At 41.6% G+C, this 22,974-nt stretch overlaps 1 long non-coding RNA gene across 1 annotated transcript; it reads right to left on the bottom strand.

Moving 5' to 3' along the window:
• Positions 1 to 1,181: 1,181 nt before the first annotated feature.
• LOC132892606 (uncharacterized) lies at positions 1,182 to 21,950 on the bottom strand. The gene is made up of 2 exons (XR_009655468.1): positions 21,791 to 21,950; positions 1,182 to 2,034 (listed from the first exon to the last, which is right to left on the bottom strand). It is a non-coding gene; the product is annotated as an uncharacterized LOC132892606 (long non-coding RNA).
• Between the last annotated feature and the right edge of the window lie 1,024 nt (positions 21,951 to 22,974).

The following is a 22,974-nucleotide window of genomic DNA, read 5'->3' as shown; positions in this document are numbered from 1 at the left end:
AATGTATTGTACATGAAAATGTTATCTTCTGAGAATGTCTTGGTATGCCATTAAGAAAAACCCCATCTATTCAAGCATACTAGAAGTTTGACAAACATTAAGGCATACATGAAGAGAAGCATGCCGAGTGTTGCTTACTTTTGATATTAGGACATCTATGTACACTTGAGAAAACAGTTCTTCCAAGTAAACTATGATTTATGTAAGCAGGTTTTAATCCAGGGTTAAATATGATTAAACCTTTTTAAATTGTAATAGAAATAAAAAAAAAGCTATTCAAATGTATGAGTGTAACATTTTAACATGGTTTTATTGTGCAGCAGGTCAATCAATGCAATTACTGTATATCAATAAAATATGGAATATACCATAAATAAATGTGACTTGTCTCATGACACCATAAACAAGACAGGGAAAAAAATATGGCAAATTTTACAATGTATTCAAAACTTGGATTTGAAACTATTTCATGAGCTACTAAGTGGGAAAGTATTTGGTCTGTGCTCAGCTTCTCGTGTCTCGAGGAAATCTTTGCAGGACTGCCTGCTTTATAATTTGAGTTTCTTTTAAATCACTAAACATATTTGAAAGAAAATAACTTTTCTTTTGAGTAACCCATGTTGTCAGGTCATTAATCAGGCCAAATTGGGTAAAATAACTTTTTTTAAAATCTATGCACAATATCCCAATACACAAAAAAAAGACAGTTTATTTCAGTAAAACACTGGATACAAAATTAAATACAATGGCATTAGCATTGCTTTCTCTTACTAGTTTTTTCTATTATTTTTAAACTCCTAACCGTTGAACTCGATCAAAAGTTAGTTTTCCATCACTTGGAGCACTGATCAAAAATTCACATTCACAAAGTGGTATAGTGGTAGCCTTACAAAAACAAATAAACAAAACCCAGTGATTGCAGGCCACAATCTATAATGAAAAAGTTACAAAAACATGCTTCCCCAGGAAACGCTTTGCATTTTTGACCTTCATTTTAAAATTTTCCAAGATTTCATATTACATTCGTAAAATATGCTCCTAAACTTGGAGTGGTTAAATGTAATTGCTCCCTCTTACACATTGAACTGAATACAGTTTTGTCCTTCATGTTCGAAGTGTTCAGCACTGACACATACCAAAGGTTTGAGCTGTAAATTAATGAAAGCAATACATTCATTCAGTTGCAGTTCTTCACATGATTATTTTATTCCACACTACAAATTATGGCACTCAAAAAAAAAAATAGTTTATTCATGCTACACTACACACCATAATGTCTGTGATATTCATACAAACTGGTATTTGAGAATTAAAGGTGCACTCTTTTTTTTTGGGGGGGGGATTTAACAAAGTGGTAATTCTCTTTCATTTGCTATAAAGCTCTGGCTATATATTGAGTTTAAATTCATAGACAGACGTTCAGCTTTAAGGACGTACCACAAGCATGTTGTATAGTTCTGACTGATTTGTTTTTGTGAGCTACAACAGCAGTAAATGTCTGGATGGAACAGTGCATTATGTTCAACTGTAATAAGAGTGACCATAAAAATGGGCAGTTACCTCAGTTGAACTCTGGAACAAACCAGAACAACCAAAACACTGCACTGGTTTCTACATGAATAAAACTGTGGCAGAAATGTAGTGTGAAAGAGACATTTTAATGATTCACATGGGTAAAGGGGCAGTATAAAAAGGAATAACTACTCTTTCTCTCTCTCAAATGCAAAGAGAAAGAATATATTTGTTTCGTCTGTGAAACAGCAGCAAAAATCATACACAGTGTAAATAGTGAGACGTTGTGCAGACTAGCAAGAGGCAGTCATGGCTTCATGAGGGGAAAATTAATAGCGAGGCTGTGAAAGACCGTGAGGAAGACATGGAGAGCGGATCCTAGAAGAAGGCCGTCTCATGATTTGGCCCCTTTCCTGCATCTTGGCGTTCTGATCAGGTGATCACGGTGGGGCCTCTACGTCCTGTCCGCTCATGGATGCTTGAGATCTTTAGAGCGATGGTGATCAGAGGGCCCAGGACAACCTGAAGCACACAAACATGAGTGAACATAAACATGAACCTACTGTTGTAAAGAATATGTAGGGCACTTAGAAGTGGGGGGACTGCAGTGGGTCAATTTGCTACAAACTGAAAGGATGAAAATCATTTAATTCAATGATTCTTTGCTCTTAATAGGACACAACAACCAGCAAGTTTTATTTTGTAATAGTAAGTTCAAAAAGAAAATGTAATAAAGCAGAGCAAAATAGTGCTGTGGCATGTAAGCTCTCTGATATACTGGAGTTTTTTTTTTTTTTTAACAACAGCAGCATTACGTATCTCTGGTCATTGTCTGTCTGCTCATTATGTTAGATTGGAAAGCTAAAATCTAATATCTACTGATAACTCGACTTTGGGCTAAGCAATATATATCACAAAGTCTAATAGGAATGATGTGGACACACACACACACGTAGTTTCTATCTTTTATTAGCATTTCAAATCCTTTACTATTAATAAAACAGAATACTTTTACTCAATTACATTTCAGGGGAAACCCCCCCCCCCCCCCCCAGCTTTTTACTTCTTTTGTTTTTATTTAGACCTTCAAAGCACTTACTGCCAATGATGACGGTCTTCTCTCACCCAGCCAATGATTGATTCACCCAGGGCTGCTATCATCTCATGCTACACACTGTAATCTGTATGTTTGTGAATATGGTTAAGCCACAAGGCCGCAGTATGGAACTTGAGGATGAGCACCCTGGCCCTAACTCAGTACAATGTATCAACGTGCTGGAGTAAGAAAAGACTTGTATAAAATGAGCCGTCTTCTTTGAAGTATGAATTGGCTGGGAAGCAAGTTAAATTCTATCCATCCATTATCTGTAGCCGCTTACAGGCATGCAAACTGGTCAGGGGTGAGAAGGGCGCACGGACACACGGCACGCGCGCAAAAGTACATTTCGTAGTATACGTTACAAAAAAAATTGCAACCAGTATTAAGCAGGCAACATTCAACATCACTCATCACTTCCCTTTCAACTGTTGTGTGTACTAACTAGGTTTTATCTGGACAGGATGTTGTGTAATATACCATACCACATACCATACAGTCAATTTGAAGATCGAGATGGTGATTTTGAATTAAAGAACAGGCGTGTACAATGGGCATTACATATTGGATTTTTTTTTTTTTTAAATAAACTATAAGTTCATCTCGGCCTAAAAAATTTGGGCAGACGCTCCCGCACAGCACATGCCAGCAATTCCCCCCATCCCCCTATGAAATGAGCAACAAGTAGGAGAATTATACACGGTATCATACCTAAAATTTTATCAGAAATATAGATACGATACTATGATTCTCCCCAACATACTACATTAGATAAGCTAACCTCATTTATAAAAAGATACACACTTGTATATGACGTATGTGTGATATATATTCATACATTGTTACTTTATGGAAATCTTCAGTAAATTTGGTCTTTTCATGACAGCCTGTTGTAGACCTAAATATAATGCACATGAAATGACACTCCTCACCTCAACATGTCCTTTACAATCATTTAAGCCACCATGGGCAATGCTGAAACCACTGCTGCAAACAGTACATCGTGCGAAACTGTCATTATTGTTGACCCTTATCAGGCAGGGAGATTATCAGGCAGGGAGATTATAGCCTGGGCCCGCCCATCCTAAGCGTGACGCAACACGAGGGCCTGTTGCTAGCTTAGTCTGGCCAGGCAGGCTATCTACAGCTCTTCCAAGCTCCCGAAAAATCGGGAACCAATCAACTTTAAGCATCTCCAACGGCCCTGGGTAGAGGCATGTTCAAGGCAGTGACGTAGTAGAACTGCGACCGGAAGCCATAGATTGTTTACAGAATCTATGCCGGAAGCGCTTCATTCACGAATGCTGTATTGAAAGCATTCAACGGGAAGTTCTCATTGAAAACGGAGCAAAGAGCAGCCCTGGAGGTATTTATTGAAAGGAAGGACGTTTTCGCCTTGCTCCTGACCGGCTTCGGTAAGAGTTTAATAGGATGTCTATGGTTTAATCCATAGATATACATAGAAGACTAGATGCCTCACCACGTATTCCAGGACGTCCGCACAGGGCGGCCATCTTACCACAGAATTTGCGGTACACTGAGGTAAGACCATTGAGATGCTTAAATGTTTATACTCTTATCTCGCTGAAATTTTGACGTATATACAAATGGTTTGATTTCTTAAAACACTATTAATGTGGTTGTAATTCTGGGTGCTTGAACATGCTAAAATCGTACCTTTTCTCTTCAAAAACGACTTACTGCAGCTTTTAGTCAAAGTTGTGTTTCATGCTAGGCTAGCTCGTAGCACCAAGTAATTTTACATGGAAGGTCATGAGATAATATTTTCAATAACTGAAGTTGCACTTGCACATGGTTTTCATTTTCGGGTTGGTTAATTAAAAACACTGGTTGTGTCCCTATTTTTTAAGCTTAGACTCCACCACATTGCCAAGATGACAACCCTTTCCTTCCAGAACAACAGCATGAGACAGAAGCACAACAAAGCAGTACTGTTTAAAGGACATTAGCCAAATATACAGTATAAAAATTTTCAAGGGGTATGAAGACTTATGCAAGCACAGCACTCACATTATGATTTACAGGAAATCAAAGTACTGACTTTGATGACAAGATGATGTGTGTTTTAATTGTAGATGTTTATATCAGTATGTTTAGTTTTATTTTAACTGCACATTGGAGCCTAGTCAAATGAAATTTCAATCTTCTGTGCTAACACATATTGACTTTGACATGATAATCAGCTTTGAATGTTCTTTTTGTAAATGTAAAGATATCTTTTTATCCTTGGAAGTATAACCACATGTGATTAATTAAATGCTTTTTTTTGTCACAAACTACCGTGAGTTGCTGTCACTGTTTTATACTATTACTTACTCGGGCAGTGCATTTGTTATTATGCTATGATGTGAGTTTACATTTGTTATTTTGCTATGATGTGAGTGCATTAGGTTTTTGAGGTGGATGAAGTATTTCTGAAGTTTCAGAAGTGAGTAAGCTGTTTATTTAACTTTAGCTTCCCCTACGGCCCTATCACATGTAAAAAGATTTTCACTAAAAATTGGAAATAAATTGTATGGTTATTTGTCCTAAGGCCGCAGTTATCCATAAGTATGCAGTGTTAGGCTTCTCAAGCATAGGAATTTCAGCATGTATTTTTTTAAAACATAAAATGATTATTCATCATTAATATCATAAATACATACTTCCGTTTTTTTTTTTTTTTTTTTATAACAAACCAAACCGTTTGAATATCGATTGAAATTTGAGGAAGTTACGGTCATCTGAAAAGTACATATCGCTACTAACACAATGTAATGGGTAAGCCAGCTGTCTGAGGTAAGATGGCCGCCATGTGCGGACGTTCGACTTCATTGACGGGCAACGGGGACGAGGCATCTAGTCTTCTACGTATGGACCCTTTTCACGTGACGTCACGACAAACGCAGCCGCCATTTTGGACATGTACTACCAGTAGTTTACCACAGCCAGCATTGAGGAACGTCAGCAAAGAAAGTGTTTATTTTCAGCAAGACTTCCATCATGCCACTATATTGTTGTGCACCTGGATGTAGTAACCATCAACAAACAAGGCAAGGGTTATCATTTTATCGGATCCCGGTAGATGCTGACCGACAGAGAAGATGGATAGCGGCCATAAACAGGAAAGATTGGCAGCCCTCGGCATACCAGCGCTTGTGCAGTGACCACTTTGTTGGAGGTAAGACGAATAAAATTAGCCAGAAAAGGCATTACATTGCTGTTAACATTCTGTGGCGGCAAGTGTGTAACCAAATAGGCTAAAATAACCCCATTGTAACCTCTTTGTTCTTCTGTAGTAGCTATTAGCTAACGACATTAGCTAGCGTTGTGTTCCTTTGCTGTTGGTAGACTGTAGGACAGATCAGAGGCAGTGTCCTACAAACAGCGCTTAGTTTGAGGGGGAGCAAGCCGGAGCGCGCCCCGGAACCTCGGGCGTTGGCTCCGGCAGCTATTTACACTGGATCCGGTGATCCGACACCTCTTTTGACTATGTAACAAAAAAAACAACAAATAATTAAATTAAAAAAAAGCAAGTTTATTTAGTGTTAATGTCTGATTTTGATATCTGTCTTGGTGATTTCTCTCATGAAACGACATCCACAAAATATCTGCAGATGAACTTAATTTGCAGTGTTATTACAAAACATGCCCAGAAGCGCAGCACCGCGCCCCCCTCCCCCTCTTTTTTTCCGCACCGGAGCCGCTCATCCTCTGCGCTCCGGGACCTCCCACTTTACAAATTAAGCACTGCCTACAAATAAGTGTTCAAAACAAGAGGAACATGTATTTGTCTCTTAAATCCAGGCCGTTCCCTTTAATCTGTAACAACGGTTGGAGAAAGCAATGGCAAATAGTGAGTGCACAAACCATAGAAGGTAAACTGTACACAGCGCCAGGGCAGTGTGATGGTATGTCTACTTTTAGATTATGTTAGCTTATCAATGAACACACTCGTCACTCGACGAGTTTCACGTCTTTACGACGGATACTTAAATGTGTGTTAGGTATTATTGTTGCAGTCTAAAGGCCAATTTATGCTGACAACCCAGTCCTCGCAGATAGCGTCGCAGACAGTGTCTGCGTAGCCCCCCCACCTTCGCAGACGCTCTGCGCGCACCTCCCAAAAATTGTGACCACCGCAGACGCCTCGCAGACAGCGCCGCAGACAAGAGGGCTCTGATTGGTCCACTCTACATCCACTGTACACGCACTTCTGCTTCCCTACTTTCCCGGTTTGGTTTGTTTTCACGACCGGCATTTTTAAAAACACGAGCGAAGATGGAGCAGCACGAAGAGCGGTTGATTGAGGAAGTGAGGAAGTACGTACATCTATACGACTCCAGTTCTAGTCATTATAAAAAAAAAAAAAGTTCTAGTCATTATAAGTAACCGGAGGATAAACACTCCACTAACCACACCCACCAACTACTCCTAGCGACTTCGCGCCCCCTTTCGTTGTGCCGGTGAATAACATCGCGCACGCCTATTATCCCCGCTCAACAATAAGTTACAACTGTCTGCGAAAAGCTATCTGCGAAAGCCTTGTCGCACGAGCATGCAGAGGCCTGGGCTGTCAGCATAAATTGGCCTTAAGCAGTCATTGTAGCAGCTAGATGAGCAAAAACCGAAAGGGTCTGTGCCATAAACCGTTATTTCTGTACGTCTGTAAACAATCCAGGCGGAAGCAGATAAGCGTCGCTCTCTAAGCCTGCTAACCTCAATTTTTGAAGATACCTCTCCCTCTGCTCGCCCTGTAAATGGTCGCTGGATAGCGAAGGTGTTTTCTGCAACTCGCTCCTTTTTCTTGTATGTTCTCTGTTTGTCCCCTTCCTCGCATTCAAACCAATTCGAGCTGAAGTCCGCTACATGTCCAAAATGGTGGTCGTGTTTACGAAGGTCACGTGACTGAAAAGGGTCTATATCTATGGTTTAATCTACCAGTTTACCGTCGCGTCACATACGTCAGAGGAAAGAGTGATGTGATTGGTTTAAGCTTCGTCACAGCCTTTTCTGGCTTCGACCAGTAGCAAACAGGCACTTCAGGGAGGTGGGTCAACCACGCACTTTGGGAAACGGTTGGGCTTAATATCTTGGCCAGACCAATAGCTCGTAGAGCTTTGCAGACGCGTTAGCCAGACTAGGGAGATTATCAGGCAGGGAGATTCTTTTGTGTAACCTGAGCTGAAGTGGGTTTTGTATTTTGGGGCGCACGCGCTCTCTGCCATGCCGATCCTGTAGGCCGCACTGACTCAGCTGAAAACTTCGGTCCTCGAGAAAAAAGAAGCCCGCCCACACTGAAGGCTGATTGGCTTATTTTGCTGAGTAACCCAATCAGAATGCTCTTTGTCTCGTGCACTCCGTCATATGCGCTCTCTCGTGCGCTCCGTCATATGCGCGAGGCAGACATTGTTTCGATTGGGAATTTTTTTTTTTTTAAATCGCGAGTCTGTGTGGCACTGCGCAACACACTGGTCTATGTATGGGAAACCCTGCATTGCTTGCGTTCTACAGCCAGAGCAAGCTAGAACAAGCGGTTGTCATGGGGATTTGAAAAGACGCTTGGTGCTTATTTTTAGGAGAAAAAACACCCTGTCCGCTTTCTAGCTCTCGAAAAAAAAACTATTTGAAAACCATCCATTGTGAAGAGGGAATTTCTCTATACCACACCACTGAGCTGATCATGTGTTCGTTTTCATATCTCTCATATCTGGCGACAGTAAGCTATAGCAGCTGGTATTTACATCTGTAGCCGTCTTATGGAGCAAGCTAACGTTATGTCTTAAACTTGATTTCAGCACGTATGTTAAAACATATTAGACAGTTACATTTATGTACACATTTCTGGCACTGTAAAAGACTTGCCTCAACACGTAACAGCAACAAAATCCAACGACTTTTCCAGTTATTCACCCCCGAGCGCGCTGGAAACCATTCCATTGGTATGTTCAGATCCAGTCGCGAGATGAGGTTGCCAGCTCTCTCTATAAAAAGGTGACTTTGCGGTCTGAATCTGTGGAATATTCGTAAGCGAGGACTGGCAACCAGCAGTGGGATCCGCACCAGCTTGATCAGAACTCCAATGGAAAAGAAGCGCGTGTTACTGTTTCTCAATTGGCTGTAAACCTTGTAAGTGAAATGTTTGGCAACAAGAACGTTGTAGCCTGCCTACCCCCCCCCCCAAAAAAAAAACAAACTCTTCGGATCTACACGATTCACACAAGTGACCTATTTTGGGACCAAAACAGCGAATTTCGCTGAAAGGTGAGGAGTTTGCATGTGTGCCCTGTCTTCCGCATCCTTCTCTACCACACCTGCCACTTTCATGCCCTCTCTCACCACATCCCTGTATCTCCTCTTTGGCCTTCCTCGTTTTCGTGTGCCTGGCAGCTCCATCCTCAACATTCTCCTTCCAACATGCTCTGCATCTCTTCTCAGGATGTGCCAATACCATCTCAGTCTCATCTCTCTTAGCTTAAAGGAACAGTCCACCGTACTTCCATAATGAAATATGTTCTTATCTGAATTGAGACGAGCTGCTCCGTACCTGTCCGAGCTTTGCGCGACCTCCCAGTCAGTCAGACTCGCTGTCACTCCTGTTAGCAATGTGGCTAGGCTCAGCATGGCCAATGGTATTCTTTGGGGCTGTAGTTAGATGTGACCAAACTCTTCCACGTTTTTCCTGTTTACATAGGTTTATATGACCAGTGACATGAAACAAGTTCAGTTACACAAATTGAAACGTGGCGATTTTCTATGCTATGGAAAGTCCGCACTATAATGACAGGCGTACTAACACCTTCTGCGCGTTTCAGCAGCGCATTGATATCTGAGCTCCGTATCAATGCGCTGTCATTATAGTGCGGACTTTCCATAGCATAGAAAATCGCCACGTTTCAATTTGTGTAACTGAACTTGTTTCATGTCACTGGTCATATAAACCTATGTAAACAGGAAAAACGTGGAAGAGTTTGGTCACATCTAACTACAGCCCCAAAGAATACCATTGGCCATGCTGAGCCTAGCCACATTGCTAACAGGAGTGACAGCGAGTCTGACTGACTGGGAGGTCGCGCAAAGCTCGGACAGGTACGGAGCAGCTCGTCTCAATTCAGATAAGAACATATTTCATTATGGAAGTACGGTGGACTGTTCCTTTAATTCCCAAGCTCTCCACATGTGCTGTCCCTCTGATGTGCTCGTTTCTTATCCTGTCCAACCTTGTCACTCCCATCGCAAACCTTAACATCCTCAACTCTGCCACCTCCAACTTTGCCTCCTGTCTCTTCGTTAAAGGGGTAGAAAATATAATATATACGGTTGCTGATGTGACAAAGTAACGTATTCTTAAGTATTCTATCAAATTTATGTACTAGAAAACAACGAAATATCTTGGTAATTGTAAAATAATTGTCGGTACGCTAAACCGCACAAGAGTCGCCATTTTTAAAAGACTGTGACATCAGCCCTACCCACTGCGCTAGGAGAGAAGCGGGTAATCATGGCGTTGGGCGCATCAAGTGAAAGCGACAGCTCTGTCGAATCGTACGAAGAGATCCCGCAAGACACACTGCAAGCAGGCTATGGCTTAGAAGGGTACCAGTTTGAACCTAGGAGAGGTACTCTCGACTCTGGTGATGATGAAATAAGAGAAGAAAGCTCGGATGACGGTGTTCTGTAAAGTTATCCTACCTCTTGGATTTGTCCTACCAAGCCTACTGTGCATGCGCAAAATCCAGGAGGGTAGGAAAATTCAACAGTAGTTTTGTCCTACCGATCAGCTGGGCTGATAGAAAATCGGTGAGTATTTCACGCAATATTGTTCTGCGCATGCGCAGTAGGCTTTACAGAACACCCCGGCGAGGATGAAACCGATACTGACCAGAGCGTCTGCGTGCAGGTGACACGGCGTGGTGCTCGTGCGGAAAATGTAACGTGGAGTTGCTCACGAGTCCAGCAGAATTTATTTGCTGCAATGAGATAGGCGCCACCCGTGGACTTGCGAAATCGTCGCAAGAGGCAGAAACAGGTATTTCCAACCTCAATGAGCCATATTGTTTATTTACAACTGGGCACATACATACGTCATAAGTGTTACGCAGAGAAAATGAACGTGCATTCTGATTGGATAAAATTAATATCATGGCAGCCTGTTCAAACTGTGAAAATATAGTTTGCTCGAGCTACTTTCAAAACACTAACTTTTCAACCTTAGAACAAAAAACTTTTGTAAGTCTTGAATAAGGTTCATCAATGTGTGTTTTATTGTTATATTTACTCTATATATTGCCCTTTCTTCCCCTTTAAGGGTACAGTCTCCAATCCATACATCACAGCTGGTCTCACTACTGTCTTATACATCTTACAGTGGGGCAAAAAAGTATTTAGTCAGCCACCAATTGTGTAAGTTCTCCCACTTAAAAAGATGAGAGAGGCCTGTAATTTTCATCATAGGTACACTTCAACTATAAGAGACAGAATGGGGGAAAGAATCCAGGAAATCGCATTGTATGATTTTTAATTAATTAATTGGTAAATTCCTCGGTAAAATAAGTATTTGGTCACCTACAAACAAGCAAGATTTCTGGCTCTCACAGACCTGTAACAACTTCTTTAAGAGGCTCCTCTGTCCTCCACTCGTTACCTGTATTAATGGCACCTGTTTGAACTCGTTATCAGTATAAAAGACACCTGTCCACAACCTCAAACAGTCACACTCCAAACTCCACTATGGCCAAGACCAAAGAGCTGTCAAAGGACACCAGTAACAAACTTGTAGACCTGCACCAGACTGGGAAGACTGAATCTGCAATAGGTAAGCAGCTTGGTGTGAAGAAATCAACTGTGGGAGCAATTATTAGAAAATGGAAGACATACAAGACCACTGAATCTCCCTCGATCTGGGGCTCCACGCAAGATCTCACCCTGTGGGGTCAAAATGATCACAAGAACGGTGAGCAAAAATCCCAGAACCACACGGGGGGGACCTAGTGAATGACCTGCAGAGAGCTGGGACCAAAGTAACAAATGCCGCTTTTCCACTACCAACGCGGCTGAGCCGTGCCGTGCTGAGTCGGGCTGAGTCGAGCCGAGTGGGGCTGTTGGAGTTGCATTTCGACTACAACCGCGCTGAACCGTGCTGGCTGGAAGTGGGTGGACACATTGGGTGGACGTCAGGTGATGTCGTTAGGCGGCGCAAACAGTGACATCAGTGAGCTTTTAAGCGGTAGTCTCACAACCTGGAGAGTAAACAATAAACATGGAGGACATGGAGTCGTTAGTGTTGCTGGTCTTGGTGCTGTGGCTTGTTGTCACAGACAACGGCAACAGATACTGGCAAGAGCGTATAGATGAGGCGAGGCGCATAAGGCTTCATAATTCTCGTAATTCGTAATTCTCCTTCTTCCGGGTTTACGGTGTTTACAGATCCCAGCGTGCTCGCGGGGCGTGTGTGGACACTCCTCCTCACCAATCAGCGCGCAGGGGAGTGTCTGCTCACGCCCCTAGCCTCACTCAGCTCGGTTTGGCTCGCTTCAGCCCCACTCCAAAACGGTGCGAGTTTTGGGGGCTAAGCAGGGCTGAAGCGAGCTGAGTCGTGCTGTTTTTGGATAGTCGAAACGCGAGCCGTGTCGGGCTGAAGTGAGCTGAAAAAGGGTAGTGGAAAAGGGCCAAAAGGCTACCATCAGTAACACACTACGCTGCCAGGGACTCAAATCCTGCAGTGCCAGACGTGTCCCCCTGCTTAAGCCAGTACATGTCCAGGCCCGTCTGAAGTTTGCTAGAGAGCATTTGGATGATCCAGAAGAGGATTGGGAGAATGTCATATGGTCAGATGAAAACAGAACTTTTTGGTAAAAACTCAACTTGTCATGTTTGGAGGAGAAAGAATGCTGAGTTGCATCCAAAGAACACCATACCTACTGTGAAGCATGGGGGTGGAAACATCATGCTTTGGGGCTGTTTTTCTGCAAAGGGACCAGGACGACTGATCCGTGTAAAGGAAAGACTGAATGGGGCCATGTATCGTGAGATTTTGAGTGAAAACCTCCTTCCATCAGCAAGGGCATTGAAGATGAAACATGGCTGGGTCTTTCAGCATGACAATGATCCCAAACACACCGCCTGGGCAACGAAGGAGTGGCTTCATAAGAAGCATTTCAAGGTCCTGGAGTGGCCTAGCCAGTCTCCAGATCTCAACCCCATAGAAAATCTTTGGAGGGAGTTGAAAGTCCATGTTGCCCAGAGACAGCCCCAAAACATCACTGCTCTAGAGGAGATCTGCATGGAGGAATGGGCCAAAATACCAGCAACAGTGTGTGAAAACCTTGTGATTTGTTTGTTTGTTTATTTACATTTATTGCCATTTAAGCATCTATGGCTATTTCATGGCCAATACAGGTAATAAATATCACATAAAATTAAAACCAATAATGAAATAAATAAATAAATACATCAAATACGTTTGTATACATCAATGCACTTCAAAAAGTTTAAAACCTTTAAAGGTGGAACCTTATTAAAAATATCTATCATTGTGCTTTCTTTAAAAAACTTCTGCCTTTGTATTCTAAGAGCAGGGCAAGACAAAATGTGCTTAATTGATAAGAGATCATCACAAAGATCGCAAAGTGGAGGTTCACCTCCAGTTAACAGAAAACCATGTGTTAGTCTAGAGTGTCCAATTCTACCCCTTGTGTAGACAACTTGGTCATGTCTACATGAAAAAGATTGAATAGTCACTTGTTTCACATTAATGCATATTTCTTTCAGCTTGTTACCAACACAGTTAGTCCAATCAGCTTGCCATTTGTCACTTTTGTAGGAAGAAAGAACAGGTCTGATATCAGAGACAGGGATTTGGCATTCAGAAATCTCTTCATTCAGGGCTCCTTTAGCAGCATTATCTGCTTTTTCATTACCAGTCAAACCCACATGGCCAGGGACCCAACAAAAAATAATGTCCATATTGATTTTAGTTAGGTATTCCACTTTTTCAAGTATGTTGACAATAAGAGGGTGGTCAGTCTTTAAGAACTCCAATGCCTGTAGGCATGATCTAGAATCTGTGCAAATCAAGGCTTTTTGCAGTTTGGACTCTTCAATGTATTCAAGACTTAAGAGCAAGGCTTGGGCTTCGACTGTAAAAATTGAGCACAGATTTGGGATGCGTATTCCACACTGATTAGAGGTGACTACCATTGCTGAGGACACACAGGTATCAGTTTTTGAGCCATCAGTATAGATCGGAGTGTGCAAAGGGAAGTGCTGTCTTACATCAAGGAAGCAACTTTGGTACTCGTTTGGGTGTGTGTTAGATTTCTTTCTGTGACTCAGGTCCTGCACAATTACAGGTTTTCTCAAGGTCCAAGGGGGAATGGAACAAAGGGAAGAGGATGTTAGTCCATCCAGGTCAACATTCAGATCCTGAAGGAAAGGTTTAATTCTTAATCCGAAAGGTCTGATAGACCGCGGTCTGGCTTCATAAAAGTCCAAATACTGTGGCTGAAAGACAGTGGGGTATGCCGGGTTATCTCTGTTCCCTTTGATTTTGACTGCATATTGAAGTGCAAGTTTCAAGCGTCGCAATTTAAGGGATGGTTCTCTTGCTTCTACATAAAGACTCTGCACTGGAGAGGTTCTAAAGGCCCCTAGGACCAGTCTTAAACCTTGGTGGTGAACAGTATCCAGCATCATAATGTAAGATTGTCTTGCTGATCCATAGACAATACTGCCATAATCCAAACGGGATCTCACAAGTGCTCTATACAGGTGTAGCAGTATAGTCCACTCTGCCCCCCACTTTGTCTTTGCCAGTACCTTTAAAATGTCCAAAGATTTAAAACATCTTTTTTTAAGAGTCTTTATATGTGCAATAAAGGATAGTTTATTGTCAAGTATCAGACCAAGGAATTTAACCTCTTTCACAACTTGGATTGTGGCACCTTCCATATACAGCAATGGGTCATGGTGTAAAGCTCGAAGTTGGCAAAAATGAGTGCAAACAGTCTTGGACTTAGAGAATTTGAAGCCATTTTCAATGGACCAATTGCTGATTTTATTTATGCACAGCTGGAGTTGCCTTTCGATTATACTCATGTATTTTCCTCTATAGCAAATACAGAGGTCATCAACATACAAACTGCAAAAAAGATTTGGGTTGATTTCCTTCACGATACTATTGATTTTAATACTGAATAGAGTGACTGAAAGGATGCTTCCCTGGGGAACTCCTTGTTCTTGCAAGTGTGGTGTTGAGAAAGTTGTACCCAATTGAACTTGAAAAAATCTATTAGACAAAAAATTTGAGATAAAAATGGGCAGACGACCTCTGAACCCCATGTAATACAAGTCCCTTAAAATGCCATATTTCCAAGTAGTATCGTATGCCTTTTCAAGGTCAAAAAACACTGCTATAACATGTTCCTTTTTGACAAATCCATCCCGTATATAGGCCTCCAATCTAATAAGATGGTCCATGGTGCTCTTTCCTTGCCTGAAGCCACATTGAAATGCACTCAAATGTCGTTCTGACTCGATCATCCACACAAGTCTTTTATTCACCATTCTTTCCATAGTTTTGCATAGGCAGCTGGTTAATGCAATAGGACAGTAATTGGTGGGATCAGTATGATCTTTGCCGGGTTTTGGAATGGGAATCACAAATGCTGTCTTCCAGGACTCAGGTATTGTTCCTGATTCCCAAATCCCATTAAATATTGCGAGGAGATGAAATAGCACAATGGACGGTAAGTGTTTCAAGAATTGATAATGAATCATATCAGGGCCCATTGCAGTGTCATGACAGTTTCTTATGGCGCATAGGAGTTCATCCATAGAGAATGGCTGGTTGTATGGTTCGGTGTTGTCTGATAAGAAATTCAGGGCTTTGGCCTCCTCCTTTCTGCGCATGGCTTGAAATTCAGGATTGCAGTTTTCCACAGAGGAATTCTTTTCAAATGTCTCTGCAAGTTTATCAGCAATGTCTTGCTTGGATGTCAAAAGACCTGTGTGACATTTTAGATGTTGAACTCTTGCAGTTCCCCCTTTAGTTTTCATCTTTCTAATAAAACTCCAGACTTTTTTTGAGGATGCATCCCTTGTAAGGCTTGAAACATACTGTCTCCAGCTTTGTGATTTTGCATCATTCATAGTTCTACGTGCTTGGGCTCGTGCAATTTTCAATCTGGTGAGATTTGCTGTTGTTGGGTGCTTGTTGAATACCCTCTCTGCCTTTTTCCGGGCATCAATGGCCTTTTTACAATCATCATTAAACCATGGGTTTGACCTGCGGTGGGGCTTTCCTGAAGTTTTTGGGACAGCTTCCTCTGCAATAGAGATCAACGTTTTAGTAAAGTGATCAACTGGATTGTCAATATCTTGGGGCACGTGACCCAGTAGGACATCACAACGGTAATGAAAGAGACTCCAGTTTGCTTTTTGAAGTTGCCACCTTGGAAGTCTGAACTGTGCATCTGTATCAGTTGATGACATGATCAGGGGGAAATGATCACCCCCACATAAGTCATCCAGTGGTCGCCAGGAAAAGTCAAGAAAAAGGTCAGGATCACATATGGATAGATCAATTGCTGAGTATGTGCCATGGCCTGGATGTAAATAGGTAAAAGATCCATCATTCCAGAGACATAAGTCAGTTTTAGTAATGAAGTCTCCATAACCTTGCCTTTAGCATTTGAGGAGGTCCCTCCCCATGCAGGATTATGAGCATTAAAATCTCCTAAAAACATATATGGAGGAGGCAATTGTGCCAATAAATTGTCCAGGTCCTGCAGGGTTACTGTGACATCAGGTGGAATATAGATTGAACACAAGGTAACTACCTTATGAAGTGTTAGTCGTACTGCAACTACTTGTAGATGGGTAGTGACTACAAGATGACTATGAATTATGTCATTTCGCACTAATATAGCTGCCCCACCAGAGGGACGCTGAACATTTGGACCATAAGCATTAAGCATTGAATAATTCTTTAAAGTCATAGTGTGGCTTAGAGCTAGGTATATCTCTTGAAGACAGAAGGCCAAAGGATTAAAAAGAGCAGCTAGTCGCTGCAGCTCAGAAAAATTGGCTTTAAAACCACGACAGTTCCATTGAATAATATGGTTGGTTATGGTCATGTGGGGAAGATTGGAACAGGACCTTTGCTCCTACTTTTGGGGGAGAAGCTCCGGCTGCGATGGGTTGAGGGTTCCTTCATTTCCACATCCATAGAACTTCCATTCCTGACTTGACTCAATTTAGGTTGGGAAGAATTAGTAGTTGATTTCTTTTTTCTTTTGACGGTTGGGATGATTCCAACATGGCCGAAGTTTGGGAGTTTGTTTTGTTTTTACTGGAGGTTGATGAAGATTTATTTCCACTGATCAATTGTGGTTTATCCTTATACATCCAGGTGAAGTCTGTTTGACAGTCAATTTCCTTCATGGTGGGTTTTACAACAGAGGCAAAGGACTGCTGGAACTTGTATCCACAAAACCCTTCCACCTCCTTTCTTGCTTGTGGATAACTTATTTTCTTTGTAACCCTAATTCTTTGAATTTCTTTTTCTTTTATCCAGACTGGGCAGACCTTTGATGAGGCTGGATGGTTTCCTTGACAATTGCAGCACTTGGGTGGTCTTGTACAAATCAGTTCATGGCCATCTTCACCACATGTACAGCAAACTGGTTTATTTTTACAACTTGCAGAGCCATGGCCAAATTTCTGACAGCTAAAGCATCTCAAAGGGTTAGGGATATATTTATCCACTTGTACACTTAAATACCCAATCAGGAGTTTTCCAGGAAGATCATGGAGTTTGAATGTCAGGATATAAGTACCAGTTTTAATGATTTTATCATCTCTTTTTATGGTTATCCTCTTCACATGAGTCACTCCTTGATCTTTTAATTCTGTGACTATATTGTCTTCTTCCATATCATGGAGATCCCTAGTGCGGATTACGCCTTTGCAACTGTTCAGATGGGGATGAGGGAGGGCCCGCACTGGGACTCCCCCTAAACTGTTGCAGTGTAGTAGATTGTCAGCATGGGATTTTTTAGAGCATTCGATCAAAATTTGACCGGATCTTATTTTTTTAACATCCTTGACAGTCCCTGCTATTCCTGAGATTCCTTTCTGAATTGCAAAAGGGGATAACTTAGTGAGGGGCATGTCTGGCGTCACAGATTCCAAAACTATAAATTTAGGCCAAGTATTAGATTTGGAGGGGTAAATCAAAGCCATTTCAGAAGCATCATCCGAGTCTCGATCCATGAATCTTTTCTTATGGGGTTGATAAGTAGCCATATTTTGTATTGAAACATTCATCGTCTCTGCTCCTCACCCTCCTCGGAGCCCAACTAGGGGATGCACAGCGCTGCGGTTCTCCACCAGATATGCATCAAGGATACAGCGACGGTATACTCGAGTGAATTAAACAAAAAAGTTCGTATCACCCGATTGACCCTCAGCCAGAGTCTCTGGAAAATAAAAGCATGGTCCCAAAAATATTCCAGAGAACTTTGACCAGCCGATTGATTGGATCGGGCCCTTCCAACCTCCTGTCTAGGTGAAGTAGGAGCCAAAGCACTGTGTTGGATGTGTGGAAGTCGCAACAAGCCACATTCCTCAAGAACCAGGCATTCTTCCTCCACCGACACAGGTCGCAACTCACGGCAAACAAGTCGCCCCATTTGTCGCCTCTTACGAACAGCAAGGGGGTGCTGGGGACCTATTCTACCCCGGGTCCCCACGGGGGTGAAAACCTTGTGAAGACTTACAGAAAACGTTTGACCTCTGTCATTGCCAACAAAGGGTATATAACAAAGTATTGAGATGAACTTTTGTTATTGACCAAATACTTATTTTCCACCATAATTTGCAAAGAAATTCTTTAAAAATCAGACAATGTGATTTTCTGGATTTTTTTTTTTCTCATTTTGTCTCTCATAGTTGAGGTATACCTATGATGAAAATTACAGGCCTCTCATCTTTTTAAGTGGGAGAACTTGCACAATTGGTGACTGACTAAATACTTTTTTGCCCCACTGTCCCTTTCACTTTTGCTGGGACTTTCCTATCACAAATGACTCCTGAAATCCTTCTCCAACTGCTCCACCCTGCCTGCACTCTCTTTCTCACCTCACTATCGCAGCCCCCATTTTCCTGCACAGTTGACCCCAGGTACTTGAATTCACCAACTTTCTTTACGTCTACTCCTTGCATCTTCACTACACTCTCATCCCCATTCTCATTGATGCACATGTATTCTGTTTTGCTACTGCTCACCTTCATTCCTCTTCGTTCCAATGCATACCTCCATCTCTCCAAGCCCAGCTCAACCTCCTTTCTACTCTCACCGCATATCACAATATCATCCGCAAACATCAGGTTCCATGGTGACTCACTTCGCCTGTCAAGCTATCCATCACTATGGCAAACAAGAAAGGACTCAAAGCAGATCCTTGATGAAGTCCCACCTTCACCTTGAACCATTCAGTCGTTCCAACTGCACACCTCACTGCTGTTTCACTGTTCTCATACATGTCTTGCACCACTCTAATATACTTCTCATTCACTCCACACTTTCTCATACCATAACTCATCTCTCGGCACTCTATTGTATGCCTGCTCCAGGTCTACAAACACACAATGTAGCTTTCTCTGGCCTTTTCCCCAAATTCTGAATAGAGTATTCACATCAAAGATTTAGTTTTATTTGTATTATTTCTTTCATCATTTTATTTCAAATTAAAACCAACACCATTCAAAACCATATAGTTTATTGACTGAATCTATTTAGTGGGGTACCCCCACAGTACCCAGTTTCTGAGACAGACCCATATAATAATTGCATATTAATGATGTCATACCTTTATACCAATTTCAGGGCTCTTTTTATGTGCAAAGTTCCCCTGCATAATTAACTATGAAACAGCAGCCTACAAACATTACAACAAGTCCAGATTTATGAATTTATATCTGAGCTTGTATATTACCAAAAACAAGACTTAGTAGCCTCCAAATATAAACAAGTACCACCTGACTATCAAGGTTTCTTCCTCATGTTGAGAGAGTTTCCTCTATCATGCTCATTAGGGATCTAAATCCACATCTGGATTTCTGTAAAGCTGCTTTGTAGCCAATGTTTGTTGGTTTACACTGTATGTACACTACCGTTCAAAAGTTTGGAGTCACCCAGACAATTGTGTTTTCCATGAAAAGTCACACTTTTATTTACCACCATGAGTTGTAAAATGAATAGAAAATATAGTCAAGACATTTTTCTAGCCATTTTGAGCATTTAATCGACCCCACAAATGTGATGCTCCAGAAACTCAATCTGCTCAAAGGAAGTTCAGTTTTATAGCTTCTCTAAAGAGCTAAACTGTTTTCAGCTGTGCTAACATGATTGTACAAGGGTTTTCTAATCACCCATTAGCCTTCTAAGGCAATGAGCAAACACATTGTACCATTAGAACACTGGAGTGATAGTTGCTGGAAATGGGCCTCTATACACCTATGTAGATATTGCACCAAAAACCAGACATTTAGTAGAATTTAGCTAGAATAGTATTAGCAACGTATTAATATTGAACTCTCTCTCTCACACATGCGCAGCAGCTATCATGAAGGATTTGAGCATCGTTAACACTAGGAGTCGATTCACCGATTGCGAACTGAGAGTCGATTCCAAAGCTTTGTAATGTTTTCTTTACATTTACACCCAAACTGGATTAAACCATTGTCGCCAAAAAAAGACGCGTTTTGTATCCACGTTAACTTCAAGATAGCATTAGCTTTCTAATTTACATGTTGAAACATGTTCAAATGGCAGGACAGTCATAATTGTCAATGATAATTTTGCAATATGTGCTTCATTAATATTGCACTGTTTATTTTAATTACTTCCATTATGTTATTTATTGCTTCATCTGTTTCACTTTGGAATCGAGATTAAAAATCGACTCTTCGAATCGACTCCATGAATACCCCAACTGTATTCGACTCCAAAAACTCCTTGAACCGATGCGAACAAGCCTGAGAATCTCAAGCAGCAAAAGAACACGTCACGTGATTGGTGCTTTGAATCGCGTTAACCAATCATATCTCGTTTTCTACACTGAGCTCGATATAAAATCTGGAGAGCTCATGGCCTATAGATAGTTTTCACTGACGTCACGGCATTCCGGGGAACGCCCCCCAGCTGCCATCTTGGAGGGCAAACAAAACGGATCATCGCCACTACCGGCTACGTTATCTCGGACGAATTTATGAAATTATATAGTCAGTTTTCTAAAATAAAGATCAATGTCGGCAAAATCAAGCAAACAGAAGTATATAGATACATTAGACGACATCTCACGACACGGTATGCAGCCAAACTGGCCTTGATTGGGGGAATTGACCGCTACGAAGTGGACAAAGATGCATTTTCAAGTGACTATGCAGGGCTGCCAAAGCCTGAAACTGACTTCATCAAACTTTAAAGGCTGTCTTACAACTTTATATATTCACAGCGCGCCTTTTGGCGGATGCCGCCTGAATCGCGCAGATCCGGGTTTTTTTAGGGGGGGCGTTAGGAGTGTCTGATTGTAATTTCAAAATAAATTCTGTATTAAAATTACTAAATAAGCAAATCCGTTACAGTCCATGAAACAGGAAGTATAAGGATGAGAAAAAAGTTTAAATCGGGAAGCTGCGCACATTTGCGCAGTCCTGCACACCGCTCGGGCTGCGCAAATGTGCGCAGCTTCCCGATTTAAACTTTTTTTTCTTATCCTTATACTTCCTGTTTCATGGACTGTAACGGATTTGCTTATTTAGTAATTTTAATACAGAATTTACTTTGAAATTACAATCAGACACTCCAACGCCCCCCTAAAAAAAAAAAAAACGGATCTACGCGATTCAGGCGGCATCCGCCAAAAGGCGCACTGTTTGCATCCCAAACACACATTAAATCATACAGAATAGACCTAAAATGTTTTTCAAAAAATGACCCTTGCGTGAGTGAAGTGACAAGTTTCAAATAGAAACGTGACAAACGAGCGATATTAAGTGTACATTACAATGTAAACGTACACTCAGCGGTTCCAGTTAGGCATTCTCCAGAGATTGTTCACATGATGTTTTGGTTTCCAAAAACAAACTTAAACACAATTGATTATTTAAACAACTTACCACTTATAAAATGATCGGAGCAGACTTTGCTGTGTTTGGAAGGCTGATAATCCTTGCGTTTGAATCTAACAAACCATAGATTTCTACGGAAGAAGCTCCGCTTGACTTCATCATCTGACCTATTACGACAGCCGTGAATACAACAGGTCTTCTTCTTCTTGGATTTTTATGGTGGTTGGCAACTTAACGTATGAGGTGCATTACCGCCGCCTGCTGGACTGGGCTATGGTTCAAGAGCCTATTCCATAACTAACCTGGGTGGCTAAAAAAAAAAAAAAGAGAGAAAGAAAATGATTGGTGACACTAGAACCTCTGAATAAGCCCTGTATCCCTCAGAAACTTAAAAACATAATTATAGCAGACATGGCCTGAGCTTACTCTCAAAAGTTCCTGTATATTCAAACTTAGTTTTTCTTTTCTCAGCTGTTCCATTAAGACGTTCCTTTCTGCTTGATATTCAGGACATTCACACATGACATGTTGTACAGATTCTGGGCTACCACAAAACTCACATCTTCCATCTACATGCTTTCCCATAAGTGCTAGGGTGACGTTCAGCCTAGTGTGCCCAAATCTCATCCTTGAAAGAATGTCTTCTTCTCCCTTACTCCTGTTTGAGGATCTACATCGACCTATACTATTTTGTATGCTGTGTAAATGCCTTCCAGTATGTCCACTGTCCCATAGAGACTGCCATGATTCTCTAGTTTTTCGTTTTATTATGCTTTTAACTTCAGCCTTGCTGTAGTCCATTTCTAACTCAACATTGCTGTTGCTGGCAGCTTTTTTGGCACAGCTATCAGCCATTTCATTGCCTGCTACTCCTATGTGAGCAGGTACCCATACAAAAGAAAGTTTTACTCCGTTTTTTAGCAAGGTGTTGCAGACTTGTGATATATTGGACACTACATCCTGCCTTGATTTTGACTGCCAGGTATCAATGCTGATCAGCGCAGAACTGGAGTCTGAGGCAATAACTACCTTGTCAGGCCTATTCCGCTCCACCCACTGCAGTGCAATCCACACAGCAACTAATTCAGCCGTGTAGACGGCTAAGTCATCCGTGACTCTCATGCCTACTTCAGTGCTGTGTTCAGGGATGACAAATGCAACCCCAACTGATCCGTTTGTTTGGAGGCATCAGTGAATATTTTAACCTCATCCCAATATTTCTCATTTAAATA

This window comes from Neoarius graeffei, chromosome 10 (assembly GCF_027579695.1).
Source record: "Neoarius graeffei isolate fNeoGra1 chromosome 10, fNeoGra1.pri, whole genome shotgun sequence".
NCBI lineage: Eukaryota > Metazoa > Chordata > Actinopteri > Siluriformes > Ariidae > Neoarius > Neoarius graeffei.
Note: the sequence above shows the minus strand (reverse complement) of the source record. Positions and strands in the feature narration are given on the sequence as shown.